A 25859-nucleotide genomic window follows, 5' to 3' on the forward strand; every position below is an offset into this window, starting at 1 on the left:
GCCTTCCTCCCATCGACCTTCCCACAGGTAACACTCCTGGACTGAACTCAAGGCAAACAAAGCACGCTCTGTCCAGATTCATCTGAGAAAAGGGCAGCACTTTCACTGACTATTCGAGCACCATGGGCGCTGCATAATTGCACTGACTAGAGAAGTTTCACAGCAACGCTGGGTAAGGAATAAAACACTTCAGGGTGCACTGTATTAGGAAAATAATCACTGACGGTTTGGTGCATCGTGAAGAACAGGAGTTGATAATTTTCCAATAGCAGCACATCCTAAAGTCTTTTATTTCTCTTCCAGTGATTTCAAACAACATGTCATACTTTGATAACATTTGGTTATGACAAGTTAGGGCATGTACTAATCATGAACTAATGAAGCGCTAACCTTAACTACGATGTAAGTCTTATGAACTCATGTGTGAATAACGACCACCTTAAGTACATGTTAGTAAATGTTTGTTAGTTAATGTATTAATTAAGATGTAGGATAAATGAAATCAAACATGCACTATAAGAAACAATATAAATAAAACATGCATAATGCATGTACACACAAACATCATTGGATGGGGTTGGATTACTTGAATAATTTACACTGACCCTCCACACTCATAATAAACATCAATAATTTCATCTCAGTGCCATCCAGTGATGTTTGTATATTTAGCTGCATATGGCAAATTATGTAAACAATTTGAAATTATGCATGTTTAATTCATATTGTTTCTTAAAAAGCATGCTTGATTTAAACTAATGCGCTTCATTAGTTTGTGATAAGTACATGCCTTAAATCATCATAAGTTCATAGTTAAGTAAGTATTAATTCAGGTATCAGTGCATGATTATTAATGTATTGTTATTATAAAGTGTCACCCATACCTTTGTCAAGTTACAGTTTTACTTAATGTTGTTGAACATCCATAAGACAGTTTAGTTCCTATTATCTGTCAAATCAAAGCAAACCAGTGACTACATTTCCCAGCCTGCACTGCAGCCTACAAACATGGCCGCCATGGACTGCAATTCCCAGAAACACTCACATTCATTCTAATCACGCACACCTGCATCAAATACACAGCACTCACATCCACAGTATAAAGGGACTGTTTGAACACTATGACTTTGCAAAGTATTGAGTGTTATCACCGTACCATGCGTTTGTATTGTTTCATGTTTGTTTTGTTTCATGGTCGTTGATCTTGTTTCTTCTTTCATGTTCTCGATTCTCGCCTTGCCTCGTTTATGCCTGTTTGCAGATTTCCTGACCCATTGCCTGTTTTTGACCACAATATTGTTTCATGATTTGGATTTGTCTGCCTACATCTCTTTATTAAAAGCTCTTATCTGCACTTGCATCTGTCCTAACCTCCATTACGTTATTAACGTGACATTATCACTTATCACTTATGTTATAGCAGCTAAACAGTTCCTCAGCATCCTTTCTTTTACACTCTCTTCACATTAGTAAGACAAAAAAATGCAGCTTGTCGTCTTGCAGAGAAACCAGTAACTGCAAAATCCTCTGCCCTGACTCCTTCCATAATTATTCAATAAACCTCTTCTTAAGGATATTTTTCTGTCATTAATTGTACATTTTATATGTACATTACTATGTTTAATGGGTAATGACACTTATTATACACTCATTTGTTTATTAATGTGGCACATCAACCATGCAAACCTGAGATTTGATTTACTACTGTCAGAGCAATGCTGTTATACAAAATTAATCAACAATTGAACAGCACCATGGTATAAAAATTATTATTCTGTATGACTATTTGTACATGTTAAGGATAATGGGAAAGTACCGCATTTGTCATGAAATGAGTTCTGTTATGGAAGGGTGCTGTGTGTATATATATATATATATATATATATATATATATATATATATATATATATATATATATATATATATATATATATATATATTTCAATTCTTTATTTCATCCTCTATGGAATGTGACTGAAAGGCAGGTTTTATCATTCAAAAATTGCTTAACTTTAAGAAGCATGAGACTTTGCTATTGTTCAGGCTCTATTTAGAGGCAGTTCGTTGAAATTTCCAAAAGGTATTCCAGAGGCTTTTTTTTTTTTAAACAACATGCCTGAATTGCTGATAATTGCTCCAAACGTAGAACAGCTGATAGCAAAGCACCAGGGGAGCCCAGAGATATATCAGTAGCTGTTAGCAGTCAAACAGTAAATAGTTGATGGCAAACGCCTGATAGTCTGGCTCCTTTTAGAGTCTCACTTTATCAGTCGCAATTAGCGTGCCGAAGTATATTCTTGGGTGTACACAGGAACTGTTTTCCCTGCCATCAAAATCTATTTGTGTCTCAAGGCATGGGATAGATTGGGATGAGTGACTGGAAAGTTTGAGTGTGTGTATGGTGATCTATGAATGCACACCCAAAGCTTCATGTGAACAAGCAACCCTTGAGAGAAGAACTGTAGAATGGTGACAGGGACATGAAAAGACACTCCACAGAGAATAAACTGCTAAGCCTCTATTTTTTTATTTTTAATTTTTAAATTTTTTTTTGCTAGCAATTTAAGCCGCATATTCCCGGCTTAACCCTGGAAAGCTTAAAATGTTCTTAAAGCAGTGTGAGAATCATAATTAAATGTTTCCCCTGACATTTCTCATGTATTCACTTTTTTCCTAGGACTCTACAATTAATCATAATTTAATGTCAAATGGATACGCTCCTTTGGCCGCTGTGCGTAATTGAGCATTACTCAGATTCTCCAAAGGTCCTGGTAGGTGTGAAAGGAAGATACACATCACCGTGACTCTTGTGCACCTCTGTTTTGAATCACGCTGCCAGAAATCAGCCATGCCCAGGTTGTAACCCTATGATTAATTGCACCTCGCTGGAGACATTACCGTGCGAGGATATTAATAATTCCAGGTTTGCTTCTTTTTAAGATTAGTAACAGGCAGGGGAAAGAGAAGCAGCTCGGAGGTCGAATCGGTTCCCACTTGCTTTTTTATAGGGCTCCTTATCTAGCCAGCAGCTGCTTTGTAGTTATTTCATGAAGATTGCTGTGGTGGGCTTAACGGGGCTTAACCTCAAATCACCTGTGAAGAAAGCTGATTTTCAGCCATGCATTAAAAAATATGGCCAACATACACCCCAGCATTAATGCAGCCTACTTTCCAACTCTTCTTTTTCATGGAATAAGGGGATATGAAGTAGAAAGAAAGAAAATTCTGGTTCCATGCCAACTTGGTTTCATTCATAAGAATCCACACCAAAGTAACTATTAATACAAGCTCTGAATGCAAGATTATAATTATTATCATAATTTATTTATTTATGTATTTATTTTTAAACCTTACTTGCTATTAATTTGGTGTGGAACCAACTTTGGGGTTAATGTTGATTATATTTGAGCATTTTAAAACTTGTTTGATGGGATTACTTTTATAGCAATTTTGTGACTTTCCTACAGTCAAGTGATTTACTGATTTGGTTATGCTCCTACTGAAACAGCTGTTACTAATGACCCCCTGTAGGAGTGTAATAACGCCTTCTGGTGCTCCGAGGCAAATTCCCTCATTTTCCTCATCGTCTGTTGTTCATCTTGAAGAAAATCAAAGGAAATGCACCACAATTGGCCCCTGAGGGGAGTGGGAGGTCTGCAAGGTAAGGAACAAAACCTTCAATCTTCATGCTCCTGTTATTGAAGCTGCTGCATGCAGAATTTTAGCCGCTCTTGAAAAGAGAAAGAGAATCATCTCAGTTATGCAGGCTAATTCAAGATCGAGTTCAAAAGCTGTACAGAGTGGCAGAAGAGAGTGGCATGTGACAGGTGCCACAGAATAGAGAACCAGAGAAATCCCAGCTCTTAAAAAAAAAAATTAAAAAAAATAAAAAAATTAAGTGTGCTAAGATGTGTACCAAAACATCATGACAAACTCTGCAAACATCCATTCAAAACACAATTTTTTTATTTATAAATATTTATTAGGGGTGTAATGACATCGTTTTAGTGTTTCAAATAGCTGCATCTGTATTTGAATTTAAAACCAAATTGGGCGTGGCCTTTCCTGGAAGAGTGGTATCAAGTAGCACTGGAAAAACTGTCTCCATTGCCATGTTTACATTGTTTCCATTGCCATGTGCCTGTGTTTTGATCCTGTCTCCACCCCTGTCCCATCACTGGTCTGTTACCTAATGTCTGCCCCTGTTCTGAGTTCAATCCTTGATTTTCCCATTAGTTTGTTTTTATAAACTGCCATGTTCCTTTGTCTCATTGCAAAGTCCTGTGCACTGCAGCTCATACATGCACTGTGCCGTGCATTCCTGCATTCCATGTTCTTTGTTTCCAGTTTTACTTCCATGTTTAGACCCATACCTGAATTACTGTTTGATGATGGATAATCCATGATAATGAATATATCTTTAATTGCCCTGTCTGCCTGTATCTTGCACCCTGCTATATTTCATTACCCCATGACTCCTGTATTCCCCTCTAATATAAATAACACATCAATTTTACACATGTGTTCCAGGACACAGTACTGTCAGTACAAAAACAGATTTGGTAAAAAGTAATCACAATAATGGCCTTTTATAATGGCCCTTGGAGGTAATCCTAGTCATTTTACTTTGTTTATTTGGTAGTTAATTAGAATGAGTCAAATCCATCCATTCATTTTCTGTACCGCTTATCCTACACAGGGTGGCAGGGGAGTCTGGAATCTATCCTAGGGAGCTCTGGGCACAATTGCATGTGCATTCACAATATGTAAACGCCAATCAGCCTACAATGCATGTCTTTGGACTAGAGAAGGAAACCAGAGTACTCGGAGGAAACACCTGAAGCACGGGGACAATGTGCAAGCTCTGCACACACAGGGTAGAGGCGAGAATTGAACCTCCAACCCAGGAGGTGTGAAGCAAACGTGCTAACCACTAAGCCAAAGTGCCTCCCAATAAACAAGGCAAAATTTTAAAAAAGAATGAACCACGTTTAAAACTGATCTTGTTTCAAAATATCTCAAGCTCGTGCAGTCATAATTTCTACCCGCCTTAGATATTTCCATCCATCCATCCATCTTCTACCACTTACTCCTTCTTCAGGGTCACAGGGGAACCTGGAGCCAATCCCAGGGAGCAATATGGAGTTTGGTTGTGACCTTTAGTCTCAACCAGATGTCCTAAAATAAAAAGAATAGTGCGCCTTCAATTTATCCCTTATATGTACCTAAAATATATTAGCATTCTGAACTGTACTTCTTATTGACCTGTTTCACCCAGGTGACCTGACTGCAGCCAGAAATAAGTATAATAAAGGAAAAGCACATGATGTACTAAGAATCATATTATTACCAACATCTTATAGATGCTTTGAGGGTCAGTGACTTCACCAATAAATTATGAGTCATCCAGATAATGAGTAAGTGTAACTACCTCTCGAGACCAGAAATTTACTTAATGCTAAAAGTTCAGCAGCATTATTTTCCAGCTGAGATGACAGCAAGATTATACTCTGACCTTGCTGATGTCCCCATGGCAGCAATAAGCAACACTGCCATTTGTACCTTTCACAACAATCCCTTTCGGTTTTTTATCTTTTTTTTTACTTTGATTATCGTCATGCTCAGACCTGAAGATAATGGAATGTGAACGCAAACTGTGGCAGAGAATCATTGTGTTTGTGTACTGCTGAATCAATGGGCTTTTTTCATCCAGACTCATGCAAACGCCTGCTCTCTCTGACATTGAGAGCTGCCGGTGCATGCATCAGTAAGCCGGCCCTCTCTTGGTAAACACAAATCTTAACATGGCATCGCTAGCTCTGCAAATGCTCAGCTCTATTGATTTGCCATTAGCGTCCATCTCGCTGGATTTTTATTTTTGTATTTTTCCAAAGCAAATACTTGCGTGTTGACTTTATGGCAACTGGTTCCACTTTAGGTGCAATGTTTTGGAATGGAGGATGAGATGGAATGAGGATATCTGTGCAAACAATATCCATATTTCTAATCAGATCTGTAGGCTTGTATTTGCATATTTGCTCAAACAAGTTACACAGTAAAATGTCGAAGTGCAAATTAGCTCTTACAATGTGTGTCTAGTCAGCCCAGAGTTTTCTCAGATGATTTTATATAGGTGAAACAGGGTGCTAGTACTAAGCAGGTATAAAACAGTAGTTATCCTGAGATTAAATTTCAGGTCAGCGGTTATCACAACACATGACATTTTGCAAAATGTGTGAGATCCACAATAGGTCTCGGTTTACTTGAACACTCGTTGTACTGTTTGTGGGCCACCAAATTCATAATTTTGCACCAATGAACAGTTTGACACTAATATGGTTTTGGCCCGTGTCAGTCAACAGGTCAGTTTCCTAAGAAAAAAATTACGACTTATCTGAATCTCCATTCCAATCCTTTCAATCCACCTACAAGTGATTCAGCCCCCATCACATATACAGTGGTGCTTGAACGTTTGTGTATTTTCTACATTTCTGCATAAATATGACAAAACGTCATCAGATGTTCACACAAGTCCTAAACGTAGACAATAAGAACCCAATTAAACAAATGAGACAAAACTATTACACTTGATCATTTATTTAATGAGAAAAATGATCCAATATTACATATCTGTGAGTGATAAAATTATATAAACTTTTGCTTTCCGTATGTGGTGTGACCCCTTTGTGCAGCAATAACTGCAACTAAACGTTTCTCCTAACTGTTCAGTCCTGCACATTGGCTTGGAGGAATTTTAGCACATTCCTCAGTACAGAACAGCTTCAACTCTGGGATGTGGGTGGGTTTCCTCACATAAACTGCTTGCTTCAGGTCTTTCCACAACATTGGATTAAATTAAGGTCAGGAATTTGACTTGGCCATTCCAAAACATTAACTTTATTCTCCTTTAACGATTCTTTGGTAGAATGACTTATGTTATTCAGTTCTTAGATAGCTGTCCTGACATTTTCCTTTAGAATTTGATGGTATAATTCAGAATTCAGTGTTCCATCAATGATGGCAAGTCATCCAGGCCAAGATGTAGCAAAACAGGCCCAAACCATTATACTAGCACCACCATGTTTCACCAATGGTATAAGGTTCTTATGTTGGAATGCAGTGTTTTGCTTTCTCCAAATATAACATTTCTAATTCGAAAAAGTTCTATTTGGTCTCATCCTTCAATAGGCTTCTGGCTTGTGTACATGATGTTTAGAAGGGCAGCAATGTTCTTTTTGGGGAGCAGTGGTTTTCTTCTTGCAAACCTGCCATGCCGTGTTCTTGTGATGGTGGACTCATGAACATTAGACAACGTGAGAGAGTCCTTTAGATGCTTAGAAGTTACCCTGGGTTCCTCTGTGACCTCACGGACTATAACTCATCTTGCTTTTGAAGTGATCTTGGTTGGTTGACCACTTCTGGGGAGGGTAACAATGGTCTTGTATTGGTGGAGTCCAAACTCTTTAGAGATGGTTTTGTAACCTTTTCCAGCCTGATGAGCATCAACAACTCTTTCAAACTCTCAATCTCCTTTGTTCGTGCCATGATACACAAACATGTGTTGTTAAGATCTGACTTTGATTTTAGATTTTACACCCAGGTGAACACTTTGAGTTCAAGTGTAACCTTAAGCAGTAGTTCAACACTTACAATTTTTTTAGAACTGTTGTATTTTTTTCCACATTTCAGATTCTCTATCACTCAATATGTATGCTCTTAACATTATTCTTGAGGCATGTTGACATAATAGTTATGAAATACTTCTGCCAACTAATTGGCAGATATTTCAAATATCTGTTGGAGATGATTGGTGCTTTTGTTCTTCTTTATAGTCAGCCGAGTACTGAGAGCATTCATTTTTGACTGGAGAGGCTTTATGGTCTACACAACTCATAAAAACAGTGGAGACGAACAGGGGAGTAACCATACAGAGTTTATTCTTGGAAATCGATATCCATGTGTGGGTTTGTTGTCTGGGTCAGAAGTACAGCTCTGTTAAATGTTTATGTTATATGAAGTTGTTTGCTCATTATTGGTCAGGTTATACCAATTTACACCTTTGCACCACATTTTGATCCACAGAAGAAAAAACAGTCTGAGGAGGAAAACTAAGGATAATTCTTAGTTAGGGTTGCCAGTGGGTAACTCCTCCTGTTGGCTAAACATTCACTCCAGACTTGTCAAAGCAAGGCGTTAGATTTGGACAGCAGTCTGCTTGGCTCCGAAGTGACACCATCGGATTTAAGGCTCAACTCATTCTTCCTCTAGGAGATGTACGTACTTCTCTCTCTGAGCTTACAGTGCATTTTGTCCAGCTAGGGAATTTACTGCCGAGTGCTCCACTGTGCAACAAGCATTAAAGAAGTAGCCCAGACAAGTGCTGATTTGTAGGACTTGCTAGACAGACCGTATTGTTCAGAAAAAATAATGAACTGGGGGAAAGGGAGGAGAGGCATTTGCTTGGGCGCAGCGACACAATCGGGAACTGTGACATAAAAGGCCAGGGAAGTGCAGACCTGTCAGCACATCTAAATAACAATAACCACCCAATAGTGGTTTGGACCTGGTGGCATTCAGCCAATCTCTTCTCACTTTGCAATTACAAAGAGCTCCAGGCTCCAGGTAATCACCACTGATCTCCGTCAGCCTGGCCAAACGTCATCAATTCAGTTTGGGAAGACTCTTAGGGCTGTAGGAGAAGAAAGACTGGAATGTTGGAACCCTTCACTTTTTTTTTGTTCCTCTGTCCTATGCTTTTGGAGATTGCAGACATGGGTGCCAACTTAGTTTAGATAACTGTGAGTGTGTCATGGAAGAGGTAGCATTGGTACCTCTGAGATCCGAAACATGGTCCACCATTTGACAACCCCAGATCTATGGTGTGGATTTTTTCCCCCCATTTCCCCCCCCAGCTTGATCACCTGCCAATTCCCTCCAATAGCCAGCTCTCGCTTATCCTATGACAGCTACCAACCAGGGATAATTAGAGGTAATACGTGCGTCTTCTGAAACGCTTGAAGCCACCCAACTGCATAATTTTTTAGAATTGCTGCTCATGTTACACCACAGGACTGCGTAACACACTTAAAGTTAAGTGCTGTCTGCCCTTGTCCACATACATGAGCTCACAGACACCCAAATTTGGCTAGTGTCACTGCGATTGACAATGGAGACACAGTTTGCTATTCGTCCCTCCCAGATGGCATAGCCAATTTTGATCCCATGGCTCTTGGCCATGGGTGGCTGTGAGAGTCAAACTGGCGATCTCCCAACAATATGTGCTTTTGATCTGGAAATGCTTTCTTTTTCTTTTTCAAGGACTGCAATTGTGAAACTAAGCAAGATTTAGTTTTTGTCTATTTCAACTCTTGTGTGCAAGATATATTTAAAAACACACATTTTGTGTGAGCTTGAATAAATGAATGGCCTTGTCGTTTATGCCCCATGACATATAACCTGACGTTCCATAATGGAATTCTGCAATTGCTGCTAGTGCTTTCTCCACTCAAAAGCAACATAAAACTCCTAACAGCCGAAAGTTAACTGTAGCAGTTCACAAAACTGCATATTGCACACGATATTTTTGAAACTTCATTAATTTCACTGACAATCCTGGAGGTGAAATTGCATCAGTTTCCCTATAGGCATTAATTTGTATTCTTATTGCAGTGTGCCCAGCTGGCGAACAAACTCCATAGTTCAGCTGAAAGTAGCTCCAAGGACACATGCTTCTAAGGCGACTACAAGCCAATTATTCTCATTTCATATGTAAACATAATAAATAGCCACATGAAGCACAAAGTGCTAAGTGTCCAGCTTCTTGAGTTGAAAGTTTACTCCACAGCATGTGAGGAGAACTAGCTCTTTCTGAAGACAACCAATTATTGTGCTAAGCTAAGCAATTTCCCTCCCTATCTTCAGAACACACACATAGAGTAAATGTAGTCTTGATGAATTAACTCTTGGTCAATAAAAAAAGAAGAGATTAATTGCTCAAATGTTAAATTAGGCCTGTACGCGCTTCTTGAACGCTTGCAGGAAGGGTGTGGGGGGTAAAAAGACTTTATGGAAAAAGTAATTGTCAATAATTGTCCATTTTATTATTCATAATATACAGTGTGTGCAGGGGCTCATGGATAGAAGAAAAAACAGATAAGGGCATAATAAATTAACTCATGTTTAAAGAAAAATCTGAGATTTAATAGAAAATGAAAAGCCCCTCTTTTTTTTTTTTTTTTTTTAAACAGATCATGCACATGTTCTCAGCTGGATAAAATCCATTATTGTTGTTCTAACGTTTTCACACTAAGATTTCTCTGTCTTTACACAGTTGGCTTGACCCTCTGTGAAAGTCAATGCACTTTTTGCACTAATATAGTGCCATCTCCATTCCCACCAATTATGTTCATAATGAAAACCTGGAGCCCTTCTTCAACTGATGGCATGCATGCAAGATAAGTGTAGGAGATTATATGTTGCCTAGTAACTTGCCCTGTATTTAACCCTTTCTTCGCTGCATGCCTTTTCTCTGTTGAAAGTGCAGTTATTTGTGGGGTCACGCATTTAGCAGAGCAAATGATTTCGAGACTTTAGTTTCATTCAATTAAGTCTCTTGGCCACAAACTTCAGCGTGCAGGCTGTATTATTGATTTGCATGATGCATTGAGGGTGCAAGAGGTAATGGACCAGGGAAGCTTAAAGAATCAGTATTGAACTGTGCAGGGAAAATAGAAAAAGCGTGATCCTCCTCAGTAATGGCATAAATAAGAGATCAGGCAAGATATACCAAATAGAACAGAAATGATTTGGCTTAGGAAGGCTGTGGATTGAGATTATGTCTGTATCATTGTAGAAATTTCATTCTACTTCCACTTTTGTCATATCTATAATTACCTGTCAAGATCTTTCCCAATCTGTTAAGTAAGGAATACAAAAACAATGGAGTGGTGTGATGTGGCCCAATCTCTGACCAAGCGTTGATACAGGAGACACTTTCCAAAAATGGTAAATAAACATATGTTTACAGAAAACGTCACTATATCAGTGATTACATGCATTTTAAAAAATATGTTTGTTATCATTTACTATAGAAATGATAAGGAACGTATTAGCTTGTCAGAGCTGCTGTTATAGAAAATTAATTGACACCATCTGACCAATCATAATTGAGAATTCAAAATTTCTGTGACTTAAATGGCAATAACAAAAGTGTCTAAAAAACCACATTTTATATTATGACAAATGCCTCTGTTTACACTGTTCACACTATGTTTTCAAATTTCATAGACCCATTGTGGAAAGATAATCAATAACTTTATATTACATAATATAATATATGACACAGCCCTACCTTTCCTAGATTTCAGATACTTCTAGATTGAAATAACAAGTAGGAAACACACAACAGCACAGTCTGGGTCTCTGGAGGTTAATACAGATAGCCACTGCTTTTCATCGCATAGTATCAACAAATATAATAATTAACCAACATCTGACAATCATGATACGGCAAAGTGCATCCAGTGTCAAACTAATAAAAATTATTGACCTAACATTTACCCTGTGTTGTTACTTGTGACATGAATCTCCATTTCTTATTGCTCGTGTGTGCAGTAAAACGATCAATGCCAGCTGGCTATGTGCAGGCTTCAGATGTCTTATATAATTATTACTCTCTAATAACGATTTCTGGAGCCTTGTTCATCCGGAACTTGTTTACCAGACGCTCTTCAGTCTATGTGAGCTTGATGCTCTCGCTTTCAGTGCTTTGCGTCATGCTCTGGCCTCAGAGCTCTAATGCGTCTCTAGACGGAGCTGATCCATCCTACAGCATTAGCAGCCGAGTAATAAGCCCTCTCCCTGCGAGAAGCCCCATGATCTGCGAAACTGATCAGAAAGGTGATGTGATCAAGCAACACGCCACATGGTGGAAATGTCCTCTGGAGAGATAGTGTGGTTTAAGATAGAAAAGGGTAGTTTTCCTTTTAATATCCCTAGCTGATTGCTGAATACTGTAGACTGGAAATGCTGATGATACTTCAGTGAAAATGAGGGGAAATGGTGGAATTGGAAATTATTGGGTAAACTGATTTGAATGGTTCAATTTGGCTGCAATATTTCATTTTGTTTTTTGTTCATTTGGAAGCATAAAAAGGCAAATTCATGTAAATAATGATGAAATATTATCCATGTCTACCGGTGTATTCCCTACTGAAAGATTATGATTATACTGTCATGTCCACATGGTTCTACTTGTATACTTGTGTGGTAGCTAAGCTCAACATTGTTCTTGACATTGCTTTTAGTGCCAGGAACTCCCATAAATGGTTCACTGCAGCCAATTTACTTACTGTTTACTTTATGGCTCATTTAACTCACAGCAAACGCCAAAGCCTCCCAGGAGGATTTCTTCTCCTCTTTTCAAAAGGCAGAAGGATCGTATAGCAATGCCGAGCTGCAAGGACGCCTCTATTGCAACCCCGCTCCGATGCACAGGAGCAGTAATTTTCTGTGGTCAATAATGAGTCATCCTGATATAAAGCTCGATGCTGATAATTCTCAGCGAGAGGCGACGGCACTTTCTCTGGCTGAAATTACTTTGGACTACCTCCATGGCCTCTGGCCTCAGGGACTGCACTTTTAAACTTGTTTTGCTTCTGTAGTTCCTCATGGCCCAACTTTGCCTTTCTGTGTCTTTTGGCAGGCAGGAGCAGTTTGTTTTGAGGTAAACAAGGCTCATTGTGAAAGAATGAGAGCTCAGCAAGTTGAGACTGTCTTGGAATCCAGGATCATGAACCGTCTGTAGTGGAAGATGGTCGCAGGTGGCCTCAGGTGATCCCGGGATTCCATTGGGTAGACAGAAAGTAGTGCTTTCAGGGCTGGGTTGATAAAGGAGCCTCTAGCACAAAAGATCAGTGACAGGAATTCGCATGTCACCCATTCACTGGCTGTAGTGACCAATCCTTTTCCCCAGAGGACACTAAATGGAGAAAGATTGCATAAGGCTGATGGAGGGGTCAGTGGGATTCTTGGCAACTTTCCCACAGCCTGAGGTGAAAGAGGTGAGGGAGGACTCTGATGCTTCCACATGGCTGTTTACATTGTGAATGACACTAATGAATCTGAATGCAGATTTAGAAAGATCACAGGGGACATGACGTAGGTGGAGCTCTTGAGTGCCTGGGTCTTGTAATTGCCCAGTGCTTTATCCATGCAACGCTTAGTCAAAGGTCTCTAACCCTTCTGTTGTACTTGGGTTGAAATGATTCATTCATTCATTTATACTAACCACTTAATCCTGGTCAGAGCCACAGTGAGTCTAAGGCCTATCCTGGGAACAGTGGGTACAAGGTGTGAATGCACCCTGGATGGGATGCCAGTCTATTACAGGGCACCATGCGCACATTAATTCACACCTAGGGTAATCAGACCTTCAGAGTCACCAATTCACCTGCTAGCATGTTTTTTGAAGGTGGGAGGAAACTGGACAACCCAGAGGGAACCCAGACAGACATAGGGAGAACATGGACATTCCACATTTACAATATAAGGTAAGGTGGTAACAATCCCGCCGTGATCCAACACTACCAACCATGATCTGTTGTCTTCATTAAGCACTTTATCCTGGTCAGTGTCACAGTGAGTCCAGTGTCTATCCCAGGAAGGTGGGAACACACCCTGGAATTCAGGCTTGGGGAGTAACAGAATACATGTAACAGCCTTACGTGATCAGGGTACAAAAAACTCGTAACTATAATCCGTTACACCAGTTACATCAAAAAACAAAGTAATCAGATTACACGTACATTTAGTAAAAAAAGGGAATAGTATCAAGATCACAATTTTTAATTAATCTTTTGACAAAACACAATGTAGACAGCTGCTTGATTATAGTTCTGGTTCTCTCTTGCCAGTTGTGACTCACATAAGCAACCTGCTGGTGCATGCATAAATAAATTGTGTGAGTTAATTTGGTAGAAATGAACACAATTTGTTCTCTGAAATGTTTTTATTAGGGTGACCAAACGTACTTTTTTGCTTCTGTTGTGTAGGAGCTTTTATATGCTCGTTTTCTGCTTTCGGTGCTGTTACCTTTAAGTATGTAAAAGCTATGCTCCTAAAATTTATGTGCAGCTAGATTAACCGTGCTTTCAGGAAGATCGGCTGTGTACGTTGTGTAAGCAAACTGTTACTTGACGATTGCTTCCATTGTAGGTCTTGTTCTGCCACGTTTCAAGGTTGAGGCGGAAGCAATTGCAGATATACAACGTTTTATTTAAACAAACAAACAACAAAACAAAGACACTAAGACAGCTTGGCAAAATACTGTGGCAAGAAACAAAACACGGTAACATGGAACACAGTAGTCTAAGACAAACATAAGACCGAAAAGCAGTGCAAAAAGTTGCTAAATATAGGAGTGCTCGTTAACAGAAACGTGATTCAGGTGCAGGTAGTCATGTGACATATTGTAGTACAGTGCAGTGGCAGTGGGGACTGAAGTCCAGAGTTACCTCCTTGACATATGACAGTTACTTTCATATTGTGATACTTGAATTATGTTACTGATTGCATTTTTATGAAGTAATTTGTAACTGTAACTGAATACATTTATAAAGTAACCCTCCCAACCCTGCTGGAATGGGATACCAGTTTGGACATTCATTTATACATAGGGACAGTTTTGAGTAGCCAGTATGCCTTCTGGCAGGTTTTTAGGAGGTGGGAGAAAACCACAGAACCAAGAGGAAATGCACACATACATGAAGAAAACATAGAAATACCAAATAGATAGAAATGCGAACTCAGGATCAAAGACTGGACCCTGGAGCTGTGAGGTGGCAACACTACTTGGAGATGGTGCATAACCATTCTGGCCTGGTTGAAAGGCACTACAAAAATATTCTCCATCATGACACTGGCTTCATGCGTGGTTTAATTTCTCTCAGTTTCTTTATTTTGTTTTAAGACGAGGGTTAAACAAGCATTGCGATTGACTGGGTTTTACAAATACAAATACGAAAGGTGATTTTAGTTATACTTGTGCTTTTCCTTCATCCATGCATGTCTCTGGCCAGTCCAGATGTTCACTAACTGGCACATTATGGCGATGAATGACATCATAGTCCTGTCAGCCCTGCACCTGAGGATGTCTATTCTTTTAGTGTCTGTTCAGGGAGCAATGTGATGATAGATACGAGGTAGATGAGGTGTGTGTATGTGTGTGTGTGTGTGTGTGTGTGTGTGTGTGTGTGTGTGTGTGTGTGTGTGTGTGTGTTTGTGTTTGCATGAGGTAGTGTGTGTTACAGAAGTAATCAGGCAGATTAGTGGCCATTGTTTGCCTGCTGTTTGCCCACCTGCTTCCTGGGCTGCTTTTCAATATCCATCTCAGTCGGTGCTGCCTGACTTTTACAACTTCTCAAAGTACTGGTTTATATTTGCAACTTTAAGCATGCTAGCACTAACCTAGTCTCTGTCACTGTCTCTGCTCCACCCACATCCCACAACCCACAGCATGTCTGAAACCTTTTTACACTCTGTTGGTCACAAGTTTTACAACCTTGAGGGTTGCATTTGCAACTAATTGGCTATATGTACATCTGTGCAGTGCATTCCGACAAATCTTTAAGCATCCAGACAAAATGAGTGTTTTGGAGCAAGACATAGCCACTAGATTGAAAAAAAAAGCAGCTGGTACAATGTATTAGAAAATTATTTTGAAACAGTTAGTTGTGAGTAGAGAAGGTCACTTAAACAACACTTTTTAGTGAAAGTATGTTGGTGATTCATCGATTGGGGAGCCATTTAGACCTTCACCATTCAAAAAATATATTAACCCATCATAGGCAACAAAGTTTTTTTGAATAAATTTATTTAAATATAAAAAATGGCTGCATTTTCCTCTTATATCTATAACACTTTTAGTGAATCACTTACTTTCAGTCTATAATTTTGATAACAAGGCTGTACTTCAGTATCAAAATGTCACTGAAAATAAAGAAAAAGTAATGAGCGAACATAATTTTCTTCTACCCATGATCCTCAGGAAATTCAAATGATGTAATATTCAACATAGAATATTCCACATATTTCATAGGGGTTAATGTGTTCAGCAGCGTTGTGTGAATGGTGTGGGAGACTAAAATGTGAATTTTTTTTTTACAAGCTATAATGGACGACTCATGGAAAATGATGTTTCAAGCATGCAATATTAAATGGATTCACACGCTAATGCAAAAATAGTAATAAATAAATAAATGCAGTATTTTAGGGATTATATTTCAAGGTAAAGTGTAGTTATAGTGGGCTGAAACCTGGCAAAATGATTTATCTGGAACCAGCACATAGATTGTCACTTTACCTGTGTTTAAAAAGTCTTCCACTTTTTCTTTACATATATAATTGTAAATGTAATATCAGTGGGACACAAATGTCACCCCAATAGTGGAATCACCCATGAAGACTCTGCCTATGTTCATATTTACATTTGTATTTGTTTAAAAAGCATTATCTGTTCAAGCCGAATAATGTATTTGTATAGGGGTTACAAGCCTAGCACATACCCATGCTCAATTCGGGTAAACATACAGCATGTAGCACATGACAACAGTCATGATTTCTTGGTCAAGAAACCTTGAAACCTCTCAGTGAGTCACCAGAGGTTCAGGTGACACAACATCACTGGAGAAAAACAGCAAAGTATCAAACCTTCTTCCTCAAAATTATTATTCTTCCATTTATTCCCCATCTTTTTTTTTTTTTAATATTGCCTCAGCGCAATTTTCATCATATGTTCAAGTGCATCACTTGACCACTAACCAAACTTATCAGCTATTCACAAACACGTTGTATATATGGTGTTGAATTGAAAGATTGTTTTTTTTTTCAACATTGGATTATTTCAAAATTATTTGCTGTATCTGTAGAAATGTATTTATTTATCCATCCATTTTCCATACTACTTCTCCTACACAGCATCACAGGGGAGCCTGGAGCCTATCCCAGAGAACTCGGGGCACAAGGCGAGGGATACCTTGGAGCGGGTGCCAACCCATCACACACACATTCAAAAACTACGGACAATTTGGAAATGCCAATCGGTCTACAATGCATGTATTTGGGCTGGGTGAGGAAACCGGAGTAACCAGAGGAAACCCCGTAGCATAGGGAGAACATGCAAGATCTACACACACAAGGCAGCGACGGGATTCAAACCCCCAATTCCGGAAGTGTAAAGACACTGTGCTTATTTATTGATTTATTTATTTATTTTACAATATGTATTTATAGGAAATTTAATGCAATATTAGACTTTTATTCCACGGCACTTTATTATTTTTGAATAACACCACAGACCAGAAATTAGTTCCACTTGTAACATAAACACTGGGTTTATATTAATGGTATAATTCTAATGCATTATTGTTTCTGTAATGCTCCACATAATCTAAGGCTAGTTTTGGTTGAAGGTGCTGTGTAACTTGGGGGGGGGTACTGATGGTAGTGTCACTCCGCTGGCATATTGGGCTGCATCACACCCCTCTACCCTGCTTGGATTGCTTGTGTATAACAGTATGGTCTGTCATGTGTTATTCCTTACATATTATAACTTTAAAGTCTCATTGTTGCCTATAAACTCAAGTATCCAGGATTTAGTTCTGAACTTCAATTCATTTCAGTGTTACTCTGAGTTTCCATGGGGGGTTTACTCTGGGTTCTCTGGTTTCCTCCCATGTCTTAAAAACACGGCAAAAGGTTGACTGCACTAGCATCCCGTCCAGGTTGAATTCCTGCTTTACACCCAGTGTTCCTGGGATAGGCTCCGGATCCACCGTAACCATGATCAGAATAAAGTGGCTAGTGAAGAATGTATGAATTAATGTTTTCCCAGTTAGATTCTTGTCTTAGTCTCTTAAGTAGTATAAGCTTGCTTTTGCTTAAAAAAATCTGAAGCTTTGAAGCTCAATTTAGGTTTAATATTAGACTCAAATTATGCCACTCATATATAATATATGATAATAAATATGCATAATTAACATGGTCTCCTACTGTTTAATGTCTCTCATTGCCTATAGACTGCTCTTGATTTGTCAAAATGCTTAGTGCTCTAGGATCTCAATTGATTCAAAATGTTGCACGTGATCGGCTACCCACAGAGATATGACAAATATGTTAATACCTGTGCTGTGTATGACTTCCTGATGCAACACAAAGAAAGGAGGGAATAGAAAACCACCTACCTCAATATACTGTGATTAATATGTTGTAAATAAAAAATAAAATAAAATAAAGACACATCAGGGTATAGAATGGAATAGTCAAGGTTTCAGGGTGTTTCTGTTTCATTTCAGGCTTTCATATTCATAAACAGCTGCTATTATGAAATGGTAAAGTATAAGTGTATAATGTTGTTGTTTGAAATTGGACATACACTACTGGTATACTTAAATTGCCAAAAACTTATTTCTAAGTACAGTGCATCTTTCAAAGAACAAAAATACAGACTTTATGCCTATGTATGTTTGTTTTTTAGACAAGTATTTACTTTACATGAGTATTTTTAAATTTAATGAATCTTGTTTAAAAATGGGATGATATACTATATATATATATATATATATATATATATATATATATATATATATATATATATATATATATATATGTATATGTGTGGTCAGATTTAATAGAACATATTACGTACAGTTTCCATCAAAACACGATTTCATTTCTTATACTAAACTTAATTTAAACAAGTTTCTAATTATTAGCTTGAATTATGTATTATGTATGAGCGTGATCAATTCACATAGTATTAACGTAAAGCAAAAAAAGCAAGAGAAATGAAGCTATATTTTAAAACAACTATACAAGCAACATTTGGTGCAAAGGGGAAGTGATTGTGTTATTATAACTGAATCATTACATAAACAATAAAATATACTTCCCAAATTGACCCAAAATGTAATATCAATATTTCTGAATAATATTACAGACACATTTTAACTTGCACATACATGTGCTTTGGCTTAAAAAAAATAACCACTTAACCATTTAATATTTTGAACCACATAACAGCATTCATGGATTAGGGATCAAGAAACTGTGAGCACATTTTATGAGAGAACTTAAAATGAATTTACAGTAAATCTAAGTTTAGCCACAACCATACAGTATATTTTTAGTGTATATCTCATGATCTGGAATTGGAAATAGTAATTAACCTTTACCATTATGATATATTGGGATACATTACACATAAGAGATACTTATAGGTAAAGTACCTCTGTATGATTTTTGAAAAGCTACCTACTTTTAAAGATCATTTTTCTCTTTAAATTTTATAGAAAATAGATGGATGATTAGCTTCAACTGCCAACTTCACCCTATAAAAATACATATTTTGTACATACAAAAGGGAGACTATGACCACAACCTTGATTAGAGACGCATAGCCCAAAGCATTAAAAATTCATGACACTTCTCACTCAAGCTGCACACTCATACTTGGAGCTTTCTGCTGTTTATTCAATGAATGGAAGTAAGTTTGCATCATTATGTTTTTAAACTCCAATAATCTTTGACCTTGAGGGGCTTATATATATATTTAAATGCATAAATCCATCTTCATTTCATGAAACACACAGTGAGTGTTATGAAACCCGAAAAGATTCCATGAATAAGATCTTGTGAAAAGTAACACAAATCTGTGAAGTAATGCATGTTGATAAGATCAGTGATAATCAGTGAGCACACATGAGATTATTGAACAACTTGAGCAGTCCAGAAGGTCAAACTGAATGCATAGTGTGCATTCTGTCTCATTGACTACTTTTTGTGAAGTAACTTACAGGGAACAAATAACAAAAAACTAAAGAAACATATATATATATATATATATATATATATATATATATATATATATATATTTATATATATATATATATATATATATATATCTTGCTTATTTTGTTTACAATGATATGGGTGACCTCCGTGTCCTGAAGCTAATAAAAGTTGGACAGCTGGAGGCAAATTCCTACTGTGTGAGTCTTGTATTTGTATTCTTACATAACCTTGTGTGTGCGCGTCCTCCCACAGTGCAGAAATAATATCTACACTTAATTCCATATGGACTGCTGAAGATAGAACAGCTGAGCAGATGATCATGGTCTCATATAGAGTAATCTGGTTATTAAAGAATCCAGCTACAATTTAATATAATTCACAGTTAACTATTTATTAACTGTTTATTGAGAAATGAGAATAACTATTATTGGCATAATCAGAATCAGAATCCTTAGCAAAAAAAGAAACATCCTCTCACATTCAACTGCTTTTATTTCTAGCAAATTTCGTGACATGTGTAAATATTTGTATTAACATAAAAACATTCAACAACTAGGACATAAACTGAACAAGTTTCACAGACATTTGACGAACAGAAATGGAATAATGAGTCCCTGAACAAAGGGGTGGGGGTCCAATATCAAAAGTTACAGGGACACATGGTTACACGTGGTTTGCTACTGCAAGGACGATCAGCTGTAATTTCGTTTCTCCTTGTAGCTGTCTTACATTAGACATTGCAGTTTATTGCTCTGGACAAATCTGCAGTCCTCATGTCTCCGTGCAGCAGGTCTACGGCATGTTCACGCAGGTGAGCAGGAACCCTAGGCATCTTTCTTCTGGTGTTTAGAGTCAGTAGAAAGGTCTCTTTAGTGGCCTGTTATTGTAACTGTGACCTTAATCGCTATATATATATATATATATATATATATATATATATATATATATATATATATATATATATATATATATATACATATATGGCTACACACGGTAAAATCCATAGTGCTAGTGGTGAATTAACCCCTAGAGTGTTCATTTGAGTTCAGTGGACGTATATAAACACTGTAGGGTGTAAATTCAACACTGTGGGTGTTAAATCAACAGCGGTGATTTTGCTGTGCAGCACGATTCATTCAACACAGTTTACACACTCATCACAGATAACCTGCATTTCATACAGCATAAATATTGCACCTTAAGCAGAAATGGCATTAATTAGTATTTAATGAAATGTTCTCCACATGGTGTTGACACGTCTCATGATGGACCATGTGCACACAGGAGTTACCTCCTGTTCTTTTTTTCTTTTTCCATTTCTCAACATTGAATCTAAAAAGCAAAGGAAGCATTAAAACAATGAATAAATGTGATAACCCACTCTAGGCAACAATCACATTTCTTACAACATTTCTTTGTGCATTTACTCTTAAACAAGAATAAACAACAAGGAAACACAAAAGGATACACAAAATGTGGTTAACAAGAATCCACGCTAATGGTGTAAGGACATTGCAGACATTCTAACGATTTATTCAACCTTTTTTTTAGCATTAATGTATTACTATCAATCTATAATCTGTGTAACAGGGTTGTACTTTAATAATGACCTCATTAGTCAATATTGCAATATCATGGAAATAAAGAAACAAAAATCAGAGAACTTTACTTCTTCCAACGATCTTCAGGAAATTCAGATGATGCAACTTCCTGTTGAACTTGGGGAATATTCCATATATATATATATATATATATATATATATATATATATATATATATATATATATATATATATATATATATTTATTTTTTATTTTTTTTTCCTTCAAGTAACAGGGTTGACTGAATATAGTGGGGCACCAAAATAATAATGAACGAGTTATGGAAAGGGATGATTCATGTATGAGATGTTAAATGGATTCACACATTAATGCAAAAATAATACCATTTGTGAAGCATTTAATGATAGCTATAGTGTGCTGTGTTAATATTTTAAGATGTTTATATGATGCATGCAAATAGGTTGTTGTGAAGGACACTTTGTTTACCTGTGATAACAATGTACCTTACCTTTACTTTACATACATATTTGTAAAATATCTTATCAGTGGGAACCAAATGGCACCCCAAACAACTTCATTTTCTTTGTGCTTTAATGTCATTCTTCAACTTGACAGCAGATCTTCTTTATTCCCAATCTGGACACTTATAAACTATGCAGTCTCTTGAGCAGAATCCCAAGGAGCTTGCATTGCCATTGCTTTCTCGCCCATTTCCATCATTTTTAATACCTTAAGTGCAAAAAACAAATAGGATTTGAAGCCCTGTGAACATGAAGGCTCTTGGGGACATTGCTTTGTCCTTTTAAATTAAGCACACTTCAATGGATTTCCTCCAAAGTGTAACAGTACTGAGCTGCATGTCATATACCTCTGATCTCATGAATCAATGTTTAGTAATCCAAATCCTCCAGCCCAGTGTTAGCCCAGTGGCTGAAATTCTGCATTTGTGACTGGAAAGTTCTGACTTCAAATCCCAGAGATGTTTAGATTATATGCTGCATTACTTGTGAGTACACGTTGTTTCCAATAATAGCACAACCTTAATTGTTTGTTTTTTTCTTTTATACCACAGTGATTTGCCAATTTAAATTTAATCTAAAGGTCAATTTTTTTGTCCATTTATAGTTAAATTTAAAAACAAGTTAATTCCTGATACTTATGTTATAGCATCTATAAACAGCCATTTCCTCATCATTCTTTCTTTTTTTTTCCTCTTATTTAAAGTTAATAGAACAAAATTATCACAGCTTTTCATGTTACCAGAAATCTCAAACTCATCTGTCTTGATGGCTTTCCCATTGAGGAGAACTCACTTAGTGTTACAAAGCTGGAGACTCGTTCCATAAACATTAAATATATGTTTGTTTTTTTTACAAACCATATCAATGACTATACTTTTTAAAATCTATTTATTATTAGTACTATGTGGAGTGTCCACCATACAAGTCCCTGTGAAATAACTGTTACTATAGAAACAATCACGTATTAGAACAAGCACTTTAATGTAAATCTGTTATTTGCCGACACCTTCCGACCAATCAGAATCGAGAAATCAACAGTGCTATCACAGAATAATTTAGTGACTGATAAAAAGATTGGCTTGCCAATTTTTGCTCTGCAGAGTTCCTCTGAACTTTCAAAAACTCCTGAAGATGCATCTCCAAGAGCATCTGACCATCGATACTAAACACCTTCACCCCCCCCCCCCCCCCCCCACCCGACACACACACTTTGTGTGTTGATCACTGTATATTGTTTGTCTCTATATAAACCAATGTACTGTATAAATCAATGTACCTTCGACCACTCGTGCACTACTCTGTTCCTATCAGGACTTTTTTTGTAGTAGAAGCACTAATACCACATTACGGTTGTATAAATCTGATTGGTTAGAAAGTGTGCATTATTGTATTACAGCATGGCTCAGACAGTATTTCTGGCTGTATCATGAACAACAGATTTATATTAATGTGCTTGTTCTAATGCGTTATTTTTTCTATAGTAACAGCTCATACACAACACTTGCATTAATCTAAGACTAATATAAAAAAAGAAAAACAACCCGTGTTGTTTAACCAAGAAAAATGTGTTATTGTTTGTGTGGTGAAGTTTTTTTGTTTTGTTTTGTTTTGTTAGGGGACGTTTACTAAACATTTATGGAAGGAGTCTCAGGTGTCAGCACTTTGTAACACAGGTGCTTTGCAGTTTTCCAGCAGAAGAAAGTCTTCAGGATTATATGCTTTCTGGTTTCCCTGGTAAAATGGCGAACTGAGAATGAGAGAGAGAGAGAGAGAGAGAGAGAGAGAGAGAGAGATGCTGATGAAGGAATGAGTGTATATTGCATCTAATACCTAAGGGATAACAGGAACTAACTTGTCTCATGGACATTCCACAACACTAAACCTTTACTATAAACTGTCATTCATTATAGAATAACACAATCCAGATGTGCAATTGTTAAGGCACTCTGTTGCGGGTTGTGCTGCATCATATCACCCCATCCTTGGTTATTTTCATATAACCGCACAGTCTGTTGTGTGTGTTATTCCTTACTTAATCCGCCAATCAGGTTTATTTGCTGCTACTTTTGTAAGTAAGTACTTTTTTTGCACTTACTTCTGGTCAGTTGGTGGGATACTTACTTCTGCAGCACCCATATCACTGACAAACATTTACCTGCTTGTAAATTGCATTGGATCGCATTTGAATTGTATTGGAAGTACCTGCCAAATGAGTAGAATAGTATAAAATTGCTGAGTGGAAAATCACTGAATTATTGATCACTGCTCCCCATTAGATGACATCAGCTAGGTTACAGGGAGCAAACCTGTTCAAATTTACTTATGAGTCCAAGTTACAGATCCAATCAAAGTGAGTCAGATTTCTCACCTGTGTTGCTTTTCATGGCATTGGCACTTCAGGAATCCTACATCAAACAACTGTCTTCATTTTGAAATTATATCTTGTAACTAGGATCTTAGGCACAGTTGAGGAAAGTTGACCTTATTAAAGTATATCCTTATTGATCTATCGTCACCAAGGCGTTCTTTAAGATGGCCAGTTTCATACGCAGCAATATCGATCGCTAAGGTAGGAGTCGAATCGAACTGCATGTTGGAGAGTGAGAGTGAGTGTTTTATCTGTAGAAACAGGGTTTCAGATACTTGAGTTGATTGACGTGTTTGTGTTGTATGGCACTTCTACACCAACCAATTTTGTCACTTTTTGGGCTGCACTGATTTACTGTTGTTTCGTCTGTTTCTCAGTGTAGATGATACAAAACATCTTTCAAAACATGTGTCTTTTTTGTGCATGAATCAATCATGAATCACACTAAAACTGGAGATCAAATGTAATTTCTCGGTTTTGGGTATTTTTTTACATTTACTTCATAATATAATAATATAATTATTATTTTAATATTTTTTTGAGCTAAAGTTAATAAAGATATTGAACACAATATAATCAGTGCACATTAATTCAGTGTTTTAGCTTTTTATCTTTGCCTGCTCTTCAGCACTCCTTTGTTATTGTTTTATTGTCATGCTCTTTGAATTAACTACACAATTAGAATTTAAAACCTTATATGATATAAAAAAGGTCTCCCACATACACATACTCAGCAAAAAAAAGAAACGTCCTCTCACATTCAGCTGCTTTTATTTCCAGCAAATTTCTTAACATATGTAAATAGTTGTATTAATATAAGAAGAAACAACTGAGGCATAAACTGGGGGGGTGTGTGTGTGTGTGTGTGTCAATATTAAAAGTAACAGTCAGTATCTAGTGGCCTCCAGCTGCTTTAAGTACTACAGTGAATCTCTCATCCTCATGGACTGCACCAGATTGGTCAGTTCTTGCTGTGAGATATTACTCCACTCTTCCACCAAGACATTTGCAAGTTCTTGATCATGTCTGGAAGGGACACATGGTTACACGTGGTTTGCTACTGCAAAGACGATCAGCTGTCCTTCCTGTCTCCATGTATCCTATATCACCGTCTTAGGCATCTTACATTACAGACATTGCAGTTTATTGCTCTGGCCACATCTGCATTCCTCATGCTTCCCTGCAGCAGGTCTATGGCATGTTCACGCAGGTGAGCAGGAACCCTAGACATCTTTCTTCTGGTGTTTTTCAGAGTCAGTAGAAAGGTCTCTTTAGTGTCCTAAGTTTTTGTAACTGTGACCTTAATCACCTACCGCCTGTAAAATGTCTCTTAAGGAATGTCCCACAGGTGCATGTGCAATATTTGTTTACACTTTGGTCAAATTGCTTTTAAGTTAAGCAGTGTACCTCCAAAAACATAGTATTTCATCCTAACCTTGACTTTAATCAGATAGATAGATAGATAGATAGATAGATAGATAGATAGATAGAAAGAAAGAACTCTTGTCAGTCTGACTTCAGAGAACATGTATGACTGTATATGTAAACTGGGGGTGGGGG

The 25859-nt window shown here is 37.4% G+C and overlaps 1 protein-coding gene across 1 annotated transcript in view; it reads left to right on the forward strand.

Annotated features, from left to right (window-relative positions):
- Positions 1–3548: 3548 nt before the first annotated feature.
- dag1 (dystroglycan 1) overlaps positions 3549–25859 on the forward strand; it is a 53837-nt gene continuing 31526 nt past the window's right edge. The window contains exon 1 of the mRNA XM_053674017.1: positions 3549–3661. The gene's annotated coding sequence lies outside the window, so the exon portion shown is untranslated. The remainder of the gene's footprint in view (positions 3662–25859) is intronic.

The sequence above is a fragment of the Ictalurus punctatus genome, chromosome 21 (genome assembly GCF_001660625.3).
Source record: "Ictalurus punctatus breed USDA103 chromosome 21, Coco_2.0, whole genome shotgun sequence".
NCBI lineage: Eukaryota > Metazoa > Chordata > Actinopteri > Siluriformes > Ictaluridae > Ictalurus > Ictalurus punctatus.